This window comes from Struthio camelus, chromosome Z (genome assembly GCF_040807025.1).
Source record: "Struthio camelus isolate bStrCam1 chromosome Z, bStrCam1.hap1, whole genome shotgun sequence".
Classification (NCBI taxonomy): domain Eukaryota; kingdom Metazoa; phylum Chordata; class Aves; order Struthioniformes; family Struthionidae; genus Struthio; species Struthio camelus.
The window spans coordinates 35328458-35342826 of NC_090982.1; the positions used below are offsets into that span (position 1 = coordinate 35328458).

At 41.1% G+C, this 14369-nt stretch overlaps 1 protein-coding gene and 1 pseudogene across 8 annotated transcripts in view; both read left to right on the top strand.

Moving 5' to 3' along the window:
- LOC104150292 (spindlin-Z) overlaps positions 1–14369 on the top strand; it is a 62804-nt gene that overhangs the window by 30311 nt on the left and 18124 nt on the right. The gene's annotated exons all lie outside the window — the stretch shown is intronic.
- On the top strand, positions 11845–14309 carry LOC138064580 (uncharacterized; annotated as a pseudogene).

Consider the following 14369-nt stretch of genomic DNA (forward strand, 5'->3'; position numbering starts at 1 on the left):
CTAAATGTGCGCAAAGGTTATTACTACAATATGTGTTCCCTAAATTAGGTTAGTCCAAGTATTTTAAAGCAATTCTTTCTTCAAGAAAGCCAAAATGAAGAGTAACCACTCAGAATTAGCCAAAGCAGTCGTAAAAGTTAAGTTTTGCAGCTTGATAGACTAATGAATCTCAGTCTTGTGTGCTCTGTAGTAAGGATTATCAGCACTGACAAGAAAAGCATCAAGTTACCAACAAAATTTGTTCTATGTTGTCATGGGATGGATGACCAGCTACCTTACAGTCCCAGACCGTGTAGGTTTTGTGTGAGATGAAGGAGGAGAGGAGGGAGAGAAGGAGATTTACTGCATGACTACTCCACAACTTGTTTCAAAGATCAAAATTTACAGTGGTACAAAGCAGCAGTTCTGATTAAATTAGAAACTTGTAAGTATTCTAGTTGAGCTAATTACACTAAAAGTTATGCTAATGGTAACTACTTAGTAAACAGACGAAGCTAGCCAATCTATACTAATTGCAATTGCTCAAATAAATGAACTAGACAAGCCATTTCTGGTTGATCTTACCCACTGTTGCCTCAGTGGCCAACGTACGCTCAATCCCAGGGAAGTAACTGTGGGAGAGCGTCCTCGTCCCGAGGAGTTTCACAAGTTCGCAGACCTGCTATCACCCACGAAGAGCCAAAGACGTCTCTGGGGCCAACCTGTTTGTACCCTTCAGGGGAAGGTGCAGGTGGAGTCACTAGGCCAGTAGCGACTGAGTGAAGACAAGTGCAGCTTTTGGCTGCTGCAGGGTTCAGCTCTCTTCCTTTGTTGTTATGATGATGATCGCACTCCTGGTCGTGGGGTGGGAGGCAGTGGCCGAACACCCCCACAGCAGGCTAGCTGCCTTGAGCACTCTTCAGCACTGAAGAAAGGAGTTTGAGTGACTGCGAGTGACTGCTTTACTCTTGCAGTGTTGGCTCCAAGGAGAGATCCTTGGCAAGATTTCTTTAAAAGCTTTTTGGTAACTTTTAAAACCATTTTTACCTGTGATTAGCTTGCATTAAAGTTGCTTTGCTGTCAGTCATCTGAAAAATTTAGCAATTTCTAAGATAACTCCTGCAAATATTTTCAGTAGATGGTTTCAAAGGAGAGACCCAGTGCAAACTTTTAGATACTTGCTTCAATGGCTTTTCATTCAACCAGCTCATATGAGTCATCCTTCTTCTTAACACCACTAGACTATCTGTGGAAGGAGAATTGTAATCCTTGAGAGAAAAGAAAGGAAAGCAACCTTTGACCTCCCACTTTATTCCAGTATTGTTACTTTTAAGCCTTAGCTGGGTACTGTGAGAGTTCAAAGAATTCAGATGGTAGGTTTTTAAGGTTTAAGGCAAGAATTTTATCTAATAATTTAACTGTGATATACAATGAACAATATCTCTACAGCACAGATTTGACATGTCATAATGTGAAATTTATGTAGAGGGTAATTTTGTGGCTAGATTTTTTTTTTTTAATTTAAACTAGATAATTCTACTGTATTAACATGTTGAATAGAAAATTTCATTACTTGTTGTCCTCCTAACTCTATTGAAATAAAAAAGAGGGAGACTTGATCATGCTTTCCACTATTATTTCATTATAGTTTATCCTGTAACTGGCACCTTCATTCTGTCCCATGCAAAATCATTATTAGAATTGAACTCGGATGTCTTTAGATGCCATTTTTGCTTGGTAATATGTAATAGTTAGGTCTTTACCTTTTTCTATATGATGGGATGGGGATGGAATGATCTGCTGTACATGGAGATGCATATTAGGAAAGAGTGCAACAGGTTGCCATCATTGTGAGACTGCATAGCACGCTATAATGAAAATAGGGCACAAGATTTTTAAACACAGCTAGTGAGCATGGAAGACAATGCTTGTTTATCACAGCAGACAATTTCCCTTTGAAAAGAACAGCAAAAGCAGTAATTGATTTCATCAGAGTTTATCAAGTGATTTTTGAAGGCTGGCGGAAAGACCTTGTAATGTGATATAAATTAAGGTTACAGCGAGTTGATTGTATCTTATTTTAAAAAAAAAAAAACTTGTTGGGGGGAAAATGCTATCAAGAGTACAACAAGGTCAAGTGTTAGGGAGCTGGAATTAGAAATCCAAATTAGAAAGTGGTTTGAGTGACAACTCTAACTAAAATCTCTTTCTAAAAGAAAAGGTACATACGGATGAAGAGATCTTTCTCAACTGCGCGTTAATAGTATTTGCTAGGGGAGAACTACTTTTCAGAAATTATCATAAAATCTTCCCTGTTCTATGCATTAGGATTAACTAGGTGTCAGTAATACTTGTGACCTTTTATAGACTTTTACAGCTGGCATGCATTTTCTTAAAATTGGGGACGTTAGGGATTTATTCTACTAGTGGTAAGATTTTTCAATAGGAAGAACATGGTTTAATTACTGGACTTGACAATTACTTGATTTGAAATAGTTATTAATGATTAACAAAGGACAGGGTTTTAACAACATTTGCTAACCTGCATAATATTGTAAACAACTCTGGGGGGAAAAAAAATCTTTTACATTAATGGTAAGTAACTTTTAACCAGGATTTGCTTTTTGAAAGAACTATTGATGCAAGTATCTTTGCTTATTTTGACACATCTCGCTACCTTCCCTTCTCAAAGATAGTCATCACTTTCCAGAAACTGCCTGAACAGATATTTATTTTCAGGAGAACTGGATACTTTCACTAGAAAACTTTTTTTTTAATAACAAATTCTACCTATAAAATTGTTATATAGGAGCAGGTTATATATTGAGTTGGTGTGTTCTTTCTGTTGCTAATTTTTCCTCCTAATTAAAGATAAAGTAAAAGCACATAGATCATTTCCCAACTTTTTATATTTGATCTGTGTTTATATTTTATCTGTACATCATATAAAATTGTAAAATCATGGAATTCTAAGAGATTTTTGGGATCATGTCCAGGCTGCAAAAAGCTATCTGTCCCATCTGCCTACCAGCAATGGAAAGGCTTTTATCCGCTGTAAAGTGGTTTTTGAAGGAAGAAATACGTTTGATCAATACATCCAGGCTTTTTAAGTCTACTCTGTTGGGAGAGAGAGTTCATACTTCCATCTTGAGAAATAAAGGACAGCACTGAAGATGAAGAAAGTAAGGAAAGCCAAACTTGTTTTGTGTTTTGTCTTATATCAGTAGTGTGTGTCTGCAGTCTCTGTGATTTTGTTACAATATAGAGTAGCTTTCCAGGATACAGTTTCAGTAGCTGAGCCAGCTGCTGTGTGCATGGCTTCGTGCCTGTGCCTGTCTAGCGCATGATAGCCCTCCCCATTTTAGAGGAATAGACTTTTTTTTTTGCCATTAATGCCATCTAGTATATTTGCCTATAAGATAAGTTATGATTGTCCTTGTTTTGTTTATATTTATGTTTAGCCTTTCTGTTTTACACTGTAAAAGTTGAAGTCATGGTCCTCTGCAGCCCTTCCCAGCTGGTGAGATTCTGTGCCTCTGGGAGGTAACAAACTGTATGATGGCCAGAAACAATCTCAATGTCTTTATTGGATGGTTTGAAGAGATAAAGTAATATTTTAATAAATAAAAGGGCTAGGAAGCATTAAGTGACGTGCTTGGTTATGTAGTTTGTTCAAGTTAAAAGCAAGTATAAATTTTTTTTGGTACTACCTCTGTTAATTAGGACAAGAGATCTCTCTCTCGGATGTGATTTGGTTAAAATTGTAGTGCAACTTTTCGGCAGAGTTGGAAATTCATTTTACCACTATTTATTTTACCACAGTTTTAATGAAAAGAACTCCTTTCCTTCCCCAAACTCTGTAAGTCACATTGAGCAATATTAGGTCTAATAGTGTGTGAATAAACATATCTACAGACTACTTCTCGGTCCCTAAAAGTAATTTTGAAGTAGCTACCAGTGCAAGAATAATTCCCATGTGGTTATATGGTTTTCTTGCAGCAGCCTCTGCAATATAATTTGCTCCCTGTTGCAAAGACAGCAAGTACTCTGAGAAATAAGATGCTGTGGTGTGTTTTGAACAACCCTTCTACGTTTAATGGACTGAATGGAGGGTGCCATCTAATTTGACAGCAATAAAAACATTGCTAGTAACTTCTCCTGTACTTGCCCCAATTCTCTTCTCCTATTTCTCATCCCTCCCCTGTCCCCCTCAAGCCAAAACATGTACTCCCCTTTGACTCAGCTGTCTGAAAGTAAGTTTACTTCTGTTACTGTTCTTCTTCTACTAATATCTACTGTCGAATTATAAGGATCTGTTTTAAGGATCCATTATAGGCAGAATTAACCCAGGCTCAAAAAGCATGTTATTTGAACAAGCTGATGATTAAATGCTTGATTCTGTTGCTCTAGACTGGAACTTGGAATTTGTGTTGACTTTGAATTACAAAAGATACTAGTTTTAGTAGTCCTAAGGGATTGAGCAGTAAATGTATTTCTCCTTCCTCAAATCTATCGGCGTTTGAGTCATGGCAGCTTATTACAGAGAGGTAAAAATAATCCAATTACTTTAAATTATTTTTTTTCAGTAATAACTTTGTTATGGAAAACTAAGGATTCAAGATCAACTTAATTATTCAAAGTTTATTTTGCCTAAAAACATGGGATTTCAGAGTATTCTAGTTAAAGTTGTAGTGCTTCTCCTTCCATGGTTAGAAGGAGATAAAGGATAGGAATTTAAACCCTTTCATTCAGTGGCATTCATGCTATATAGAATCTAATAACTCTCTGTTATTGTTCTCCAGTTAATATTAACATCTTTGAAGTCACATTACAGCTTGAGACCAAACTCTGCTTGACCCCAAAACACTTAGTACACTATTTCTTCACTTGACAGACTTGTATAACAGTATTGCCCTTGAAATTGTTGGGGAACTTTTAAAATACCTTTCTGTTGTGAATTAAGTGCTTGACAGTGACTAATGCTAATTGTACTTCTGCGATAAAAGAACAAGGGTTAGATAGTACTAGGGGCTTCAAGAGCTTGCATAAGCAAAATTGCTGCTTTGCTTGTTATGTTTGGCAGCCTTTTTGCCGAAGGAGATGGGCAAGTGAGTAGGAGCTTGTGGACTGGTACCGGTGTATGATGAGGCTTAGGTAGAGCTTCCCCCCCACCACCACCACCATTTTGCTGTGACTTAGAATCAGCTGCTGCTTTCTCCCATTCTTCCTCAAAAACACTAACTTAAAGTAGATGCTTCCTTCAAAACAATCGCTTTCCCGCAAGATTACGTAACATCAAGATCCTTGCTCTTCAGAACCAGGATGTTTTTATTTTCGTATTTTAATAAAAATATTCATATTCTGGTTCAATATTTTTATATTATAAAATATCTGTAACTATATGGAATTCTTATTTGCTCTCAAATATCGTAAGTCATTAAGACATAGTAACGCTTACAACATCTAGACTTTACTCATTGAAATATGCATTTACAAATAAAGGTCTTTTTAGAATTGCAAATAGCTTATTCGGTTAGCTTATTCGGTTTCTTTAAACTGGGAAAGAAGTCCTATGCACAGCTAATTTCTTTCCTTAGTAAGATAAGATTTATATCTGTCTTATGTTTTAATTGTTTGTTTCTCTCTGTAATCTAAGAAAAAAATGAAATAAACAGGACTAAAACATGAGAAGAAATTTAGTATCCTAATTCATCTTTAAATTCCTCTAAGGAAAAGAAAAACCAAACAGCATTTCTAAATATTACTGTGACCTTGTTATAGTGAGCTTTGTCACTTTAAAGGAATAGCACTTGCAGCCATTCAAAGACTGCTTTACATTAACTGCTTGAAACAAGCATTTAATCCTGGCATGAGTCAGATAGTAATTCACAAGAAAGAGATGAAAGTAATAGAGGTGCTTTTTGATCCATAGCTATTCCTCTGTGGGTTGCAGAGGTGGTTCACCAAACTTTTACCGCTAATGTACGGTGCTTAGGCGGCACATCAAATTATGTGCCTGTTTGAACATAGGGCCTTTTTGTGCCATCTCTGGATTTTGGTGTAAGCACCTATTAGGGAAATGGATTTTTTCATGCTTCAGTTGTGCAAATGGGAATGTGCACATCTTTTGCACTTTTGAGGGTTAGAGCATTATTTTGTGTATGATCTTTGCAAGTGTGAAACGAGTTTCTTGAATTGCAAAAACTGCATTTGCTTGGTAACTTCTTTTTTTAATGTCTGTAATTATCTTAGCTATTGTTTTAAAGCATTACTTTCTTTTGGATGCTTTTTATAGTGAAAGGAAGAAACAGCAGTTTGAGACAGCTCTGGTATGCTACTACCATCTTACCCAGATATCATCTTAGTTTTTCGGTGGCTGGAATGGGATTAAGCAGGGAAATCTGATGTATTATGTGTGTAGCTACTACGGCAATGCAACAACTCAGTCAAGCTGTCCTTCTGTACATGTTCTTGAACTCCGTAAGCACTTTGAGTCTAATGTTTTTTTAATCATACTTGTCTAGATTTCAAAATCCTCACTGACTGCAAGGATTTTATTGGTGCACTGCTTGAGTATATATTGTTAGTAGTAATGAAGATGCTTTTCAGAGGGAGAAAGCAAGCAGTACTGTTGGCAACACTTTTTTTTTTTTTCCCCCCTCCCTTTGAAGTTTAGAAACAGCTCAGACTCTATGTGGATGCTATTGCACTTGGGCTCTACAAGCAATTTGTAGAGTTATTGTGGTTTTCCAGTTAAAATAACATGGAAGAACTATATTGCTGAAGTAATTCACTTGAATAAAGAAAGATTGAGGCAGGCAGATCATCAGGTAATTCTGGTTTTTGCCTTACTGCGTAAGGATAAAACTAAAAGATGTTAAAGGAGACCTGCATGGATAAGCAAGGAACTCGTGGCAAAACTCAGAGGAATGAAGCATATAGAAAAGGGGACAGGTCACTTGGGAATATAGGAATGTTATCAGAGTATACAGGGATGCAAAAAGGAAGGCTAAGGCCCATTTGGAATTAAATCTGGCAAGGCATGTCAAGGACAACAAAGGCTTCTTCAAATACATCAATAGCAAAAGGAGGACTAGGGAAAATGTGGGCCCACTGCTGAATGGGGTGGGTACCCTGGTGACAAAGGATACAGAGAAAGCAGAGTTATTGAATGCTGCCTTTGCTTCAGTCTTCACTGCTAAGGCCAGTCCTCAGGAATTCCAGACCCTGGGGACAGGAGAGAAAGACTGGAGAAAGGAAGACTCTCCCTTGATCGAGGAGGATCCGGTTAGAGATCATTTAGGCAAATTTGACACCCACAAGTCCGCAAGCCCTGACGGGATGCACCCACGAGTGCTGAGGGAGCTGGTGGATGTTATTGTTAGGCCACTCTCCATCATTTTTGAAAGGACTTGGAGAACAGGAGAGGTGCTTGAGGCCTGGAAGAAAGCCAGTGTCACCCCAGTCTTCAAACAGGGCAAGAAGGAGGAGCCAGGAAACTTACAGGCCTGTCAGCCTCACCTCCATCCCGGGAAAGGCGATGAGGAGTAGTCAGCATGGATTCACCAAAGGAAAATCATGCTTAACCAATCTGAGAGCCTTCTGTGATGGAATGAGTGGCTGGGTCGATGAGGGGAGAGCAGTGGATGCTGTCTGCCTGGACTTCAGCAAGGCTTTTGACACTGTCTCCCAAAACGTCCTCCTAGGCAAGCTCAGGAAACGTGGGCTAGATGAGCGGACATTGAGGTGGATGGAGACCTGGCTGAATGGCAGAGCTCAGAGGGTTGTGATCAGTGATGCAGAGTCTACTTGGAGGCCTGTAGCTAGCAGTGTCCCCCAGGAGTCCAGTCTTGTTCCAGTCCTGGGTCCAGTCTCGTTCAACAGACTCATCAGTGACCTGGAGGAAGGGACAGAGTGCACCCTCAGCAAGTTTGCTGGTGATACCAAACTGGGCGGAGTGGCTGACACACCAGAAGACTGTGCTGCCATTCAGGGGGACGTGGACAGGCTGGAGAGCTGGGCGGAGAGGGGAACCTCCTGAAGTTCAACAAAGGCAAGGGCAGGGTCCTGCACTTTTGGGGAGGAGTAGCCCTCTGCACCAGGACAGGCTGGGGGTTGACCTGCTGGAAAGCAGCTCTGCCGAGAAGGGCCTGGGAGTGCTGGTGGACAACAAGTCAAGCATGAGGCAGCAGTGTGCCCTTGTGGTCAGGAGGGCCAGCAGTATCCTGGGGTGCATGAGGCAGAGTGTGGCCAGCAGGTGGAGGGACGTGATCCTGCCCCTCTCCTCAGCCCTGATGAGGCCTCACTTGGGAGTGCTGTGTCCACTTCTGGGCTCCCCAGTACAAGAGAGACACGGCACTACTGGAGAGAGTCCAGCGGAGGGCTGCCAAGATGGTTAGGGGACGGGAGCATCTCTCCTCTGAAGAAAGGCTGAGAGAGCTGGGCCTGTTGAGCCTGCAGAAGAGAAGACTGAGAGGGGATCTGATCACTGTCTACAAGTATCTGAAGGGGGGATGTCGAGAGGATGGGGCCAGTCTCTTCTCCGTGGTGCCCAGCGACAGGACAAGAGGCAACGGGCAGAAACATAGGAAGTTCCATCTGAACATGAGAAAAATTTTTTTCTTGTGAGGGTGACTGAGCGCTGGAACAGGTTGCCCAGAGAGGTAGTGGAGTCTCCTTCCCTGGAGAAATTCAAAACCCGCCTGGACGCGATCCTGTGCAGTGTGCTCTAGAGGTCCCTGCTTGAGGAGAGGGGGGGGCTCCAGCAGGTCAACCCCCAGGCTGTCCTGGTGCAGAGGGCTATTCCTCCCCAAAAGTGCAGGACCCTGCCCTTGCCTTTGTTGAACTTCAGGAGGTTCCCCTCCGCCCAGCTCTCCAGCCTGTCCACGTCCCCCTGAATGGCAGCACAGTCTTCTGGTGTGTCAGCCTCTCCCCCCAGTTTGGTATCACCAGCAAACTTGCTGAGGGTGCACTCTGTCCCTTCCTCCAGGTCACTGATGAGTCTGTTGAACGAGACTGGACCCAGGACTGGAACAAGACTGGACTCCTGGGGGACACTGCTAGCTACAGGCCTCCAACTAGACGCTGCCCCTTTGACTCTGCCCCTAAAAATTTACCTTTAACAGATTCCTACAGGGCTAAATATGTTCACCTATGATTGCTCATGCTGTGTTTTCTGAATTTGTGAAACTCCCCACGTATAGATGATATTCTAATTGGAGGAACTTGCCCGGGAAGGTCAGCAGCAGCATGGCAAGCGCTGCCTAAGGCAGAAATTGAGGTGCCACCTGAAAAATGTCAGGGACCAAGTAGGGAAGTAAAATTTTTAGGTACTTGGTGGATAGCAGGCAGTCCAGTAATTCCTCCAGACACTTTAAAAAAAATTGAAGAGCCGCAAATGCCTCAGTCACAGAAGGAGTTACAACAGTAAATGGGAACTTTAGGATGCTGAAGGAAGCATGTAGCTGGATTCTCTATTATTGCTCGTGCATTATATTCATCCTTATGGAAAGGCAAACTCTGGAAGTGGAAATTAAAACAGAAAGAGACAGTCATAACTCAAACAGAAGAAATTAAAAACATATCAGTCATTGGGACCAGTATACTCCTGCGACCCCATTATAGCCGAACGGGGTTTTGCCAAGTATTCTACTTACTGTAACTTACTGCAAACTGGTCCCGATGGACCAAAAAGACCTTTATTATTTAGCTCAACTGCGTTTAAGGAAACAGAACAACGATGCTCTGAGTGGGGAAAAGGACTTTTATTTTTAGTATGAGCAGTTAAACAGCTTGAGAAAATACACCAGCGACAATGTGTGCAAACTAGAGGACCGTTTAATTTGCTAGAAGCAATCCTAAAGGGGACTGCTCCCCCAGAAGGAGTTGCATAAAAATCCACTGTCAGAAAATGGTATGCTTACCTAACAGCTGTTGCAGAAAACATGCAGTTAACTGAAGGATGTACTAAGGTTACCAAATTACAGGTGTCTGTGGATACAGACCCCTTAGCATTACAACAACCTTTTAAACATTCACCAATACTGAATGCACTGCCCCTCACTGAGGATACGCTAACAGAAAATATTTGCCTCACTGATGCCTCAGCAAAAAGGCTGAATGTTATATATGGTATAAAGATAAATGGTAAATGGCAATAGAAGGCCGCTGCATTAGATAGTACTACTGGCAAGCAAGTAATAGAAGAAGGTGAAGGCAGTGCACAAGTAGGAGAATTAAGAGCAGTAGTTTTGGCAGCACAGAATGGAGCAAAAAACATGTAGACTCTTATGCTGTGTGGGCCGGTGCCACGTGATGGCTGTGTCAGTGGGAAGCCTTGAACTGGAAAATAAATAGTTCTCCAGTTTGGAGAAACCAAGATTGGCAACTATTACTAAATATAGCCTGGAGAACACTATTCAGGATGAGATGGGTGAAAGCTCATGCCAAGGATAGTCAACCTGCCTCAAAGTGGAACCAAAAGGTAGATGAGTTTAAAAAATTAGGAAAATCACCTTAGATCTCAGGTAGTATTGGTTGGGAGAATGGTTACATCAAAACCTAGGCTGCAGAGGTAAAGAAGCTCTCTACTTTACTGCACAGAGTAAGGGCTGGCCTGTAAACAGGGAGACTTGTCAAACTGTTCTTACAGAACGTCCCCAGTGTAGATTAAAATTACAAGCAGATCACCCTGCTAGAACACCACATCTGCATATCAACGAAGGAAAAACTTTATGGTCCACATGGCAAATTGATTATATCAAGCCATTCAGACCCTCTGCGGGATATTGATATATTCTTACAGGAGTGGAAGTATTTTCTGGCCTGCTTACGGTGACTAAGTGCTAAAAGGCCAGTGGATGAAATACCGTACGAGGCCTATCGTTTTGGTTCTCAAATCTACCCACTTCTGATGTTATCCAAAGTGATAATGGCTCACGCTTCTCATATAAGGAAGTGCAAGACTGGGCAAAACAAGAAGGAATTCAATGGTTATTCCTTACACCATACTATCCTCGATCAAATGGGGTGGTAGAAAGAGCTAATGGCTTATTGAAAAGGAGTCTCAAACCACATGAGGCCCAATGGGATATGTGACTTCCCAAAGTACTCCATCAATTGAATAATCTGTTTGGGCCTACTGGAAGCCCTGTAAGCTGAGCATTCTTTGCAAGAATTGGGCTTGGTGCTCCACCTTTTGAAAAAGGAAGATATCTAATAATATTACAGCCGGGACAACCTGTCGTGGTCAACTTACTGTCTATAGGTACTGTACCTATGACTCTAAACCAACTAAACCTTGTGGCCTAATTGCCTGGGAAGCTACTGATAGCAGTGGTGTCAAACACAGAAGTAGTGCTAGATGGATCCACCCTTCATTAATCCTGGGGTAACCCGTTTGGACTCGCCCCACCAAAACAAGTCTATCTGTTCTGCCTTACAGCATCCCATAGGATGTCTGGGCGTGTTGCCTGCACACTGATGATACTGCTTTCCTCGGCCCATTACAGGAGATCAATAAATTGGCCATGGTCTCATGCCCGTACTGAATATATGAGGAGTACGGCACTAAACTCCAAAAATAAAGGATTGAACCTGGTAACAGTGGTTATGCACAGAAATGAAGTGTACTTGGAAAATGAATGGAGTTGGGATAGCTTAAGCCACTTAAAACAATTAGTGGAACAGTGGGGCAGCATTGGGTGCTGACCAATAAGGGGTTCTGGCTGAGTTCCACCTGATGGGAGTTCTGCTACTCAAATAGCGAGTGAACGTTCAAAAGATGAAACTAGGGAAAATTGTTACATTAATGAGTGTTGGCACAGCTTCACTTTGGTAGTTCCAGTGAATATGACATGTCTATGGGCACAAAATGGGCACAAAAAAGGGGCTAGCCTTCAAATTTAAGATAAAAATTACTGAACTTAGTACTAGCAGCAACAGCAGTAACCCCAACTGCAACATTTCCTTCTAAAACAAGTATTCCAGTTATCATGCCAGACAAGAGGACGCTGTCCCCACAGATTTCTAGCATTGGACCATATGCGATCAAATATGCAGGCCAGCAACGAGTGTTATTTAATCTATCATGGTTTCTTAAATGAGTAGAACTGTTGATGCAAGTTAATATCCCCACAATCAAACCAACCTGCTCACCATTTCTAAGTACCTCCTATGCAGGATGGTCAGCACGGTTGCATGGGATAACCCTCGCCTCTCTAAAACAAACAAGGAGAGATGTGACCCATATCATAGGAACAGGATTGGGAGTCTTAACTAGTATAGATGCTAAAGCACTCGTAAATAGACTAAGCACAACAAGTGATCTGTACAAATTAGAACATCCATTGCAATCTTTTTGTTAGCCTTAGGAACTACTCAATGGCTTCTATCAGATACATTGCCTCAATGGGAAAAAAACAATGAAGGGGATCACCATGGATGCTCCTGGTGTAGTTCAAAGAAATGTCTCACTAGCTCTTAGTTGTATCCCGGCTGAAATGTGGATGCTATCTGTGGCAGCAGCAATTGTAAGAGAAGGTGAAGAGGGCACCTTACTCACTGAAATTCGAAAGATAGTTTGGGATAACGCAACTAAATTTGAAAGGGAGTTCCAATCTTGGTGGTATTTAGTCAGTTTTACTTAGGACCTCATCAGCAACAAGGCCACAGCTTTTGTCTTAACAATATGCAATGCTTTGGTATACACCATATACCCAGTCATTGTGCTGGGATTAAATCACAATGGAACTATATTCTATCCGTTAGAGCATAGAGTATGGGCCTGGCAAAACAGAAACAAATGGCAAACTGGTGATATTAATGCATGTGTTGTACGGGAACAAGAAGGATTTATTTGTGAGAGTAATACTGTCAAAGCTCAAGATGTTTGTCTTGACAGTGAACAAAATGTTTGACGTTTCAAAATACACCCCGATGAAACCCCTGAAACTGTACGTGTATATATTGGGAAAAGATGTTTGTATGAGAACTCTTTGTGATTTTATATTTGTAGATAACATTATTGTAGATACTAGCAATAACTCAAATATTTGTGTTTGTAACGTTACTGAAATTATGGGATGCGACTTTAATTATTCAGCTCCTCTTAACTCTCATCAGTTGTTACAATCTAATTATATATTAAATCAAGATTTATTGTCTACCCCTATCGGAATGAATCTTACATTGGTGAAAAAACTGCTGCAACATAATGACCTGTGTCAGCTGCTGAAATACATCCAAAACAATGGACAAAGAACCCTAATAACTGCTCATCGTGATACAGAAGAAATATACCATGTTCTGGAAAGAGTGAAAAAGAATAGAGAGCATTATTGATGGGAAACTCTTCTAGGATGGTCACCAACAGCAATGGGAATTTTTAATCTCATGCTTCATCCAGTTGTGATTTTACTAACTGTAGCATTATTATGTCTATTACTAATAATCATATTATATATAAGAGTTTGGTACATGATAAAGCAAATAACCCAAGTTCAGCCTCCCAAAACATATAAATTAGTATGGTAAAACTGTTTACTTGCCGGGGACCTGTAAGCATATAAATTATCAATATATTATTTATGGCACAGAGGCAAAAGGTGACCGCACCACCATGCGGTGAAGGATCAGATAAATTGACTAAAATCACTGGGTGAAGTGTGATGCTGTGCTCCCCCTTGCCCCCCAGCCTGATTGTTTGCATGTAGCCCTGCTCAGACAGTAGCCCTTAGGAAGGCTATAAACCATCAATAGCGGTCAGGATGGCTGCATCAGAGCAGAATCTGGCACAATAGCCAAGGACTAGTTGAACATGCACCAGCCAAGGTACAGCTGGTACGCATATATGCCTTTCGTCTTACCCCCTAAATAACGCTGCAGCCCAGAGCCCGTTGAGCGCTCCTGTAGGGCAGCTGGCTGCACGGTGGTGAATCTCCCCTTGAAAAGGGACGCCTCTCAGGGTTACTCCTCGAGGTTGAGAGATTCCTTGCCCACGACAGATCCTCAGTAAGTGACTAATAGCATGCTGAAACTTTGCAGACTTTGCTAAGTTACCTCTGTGATTGTGCTCTGGAGTTTAGAGAGCAAGGCAGGTCTATTCTGAACCTCATGGCTCAGCAGGAGAGTCTCCTCGATGCTTTTGTCTGACCCTGTCCTCCACGCAATAAATAATCAAGCGAACCTTGCCGTTGACCCTTGTTAAATCACTGTCTTGTTTACAATTGAACTTTGTTAAATTACTGTCTTATCTCAATAAAACATATCACTGCTTCTCTCTTACGAATGAAGTGCATCACTCCCCACTCTTCCGTGACAGCTGTACAAGTAATTTGTAGAGTTACTGTGGTTTTCCAGTTAAAATAAAATGGAAGAACTATATTACTGAA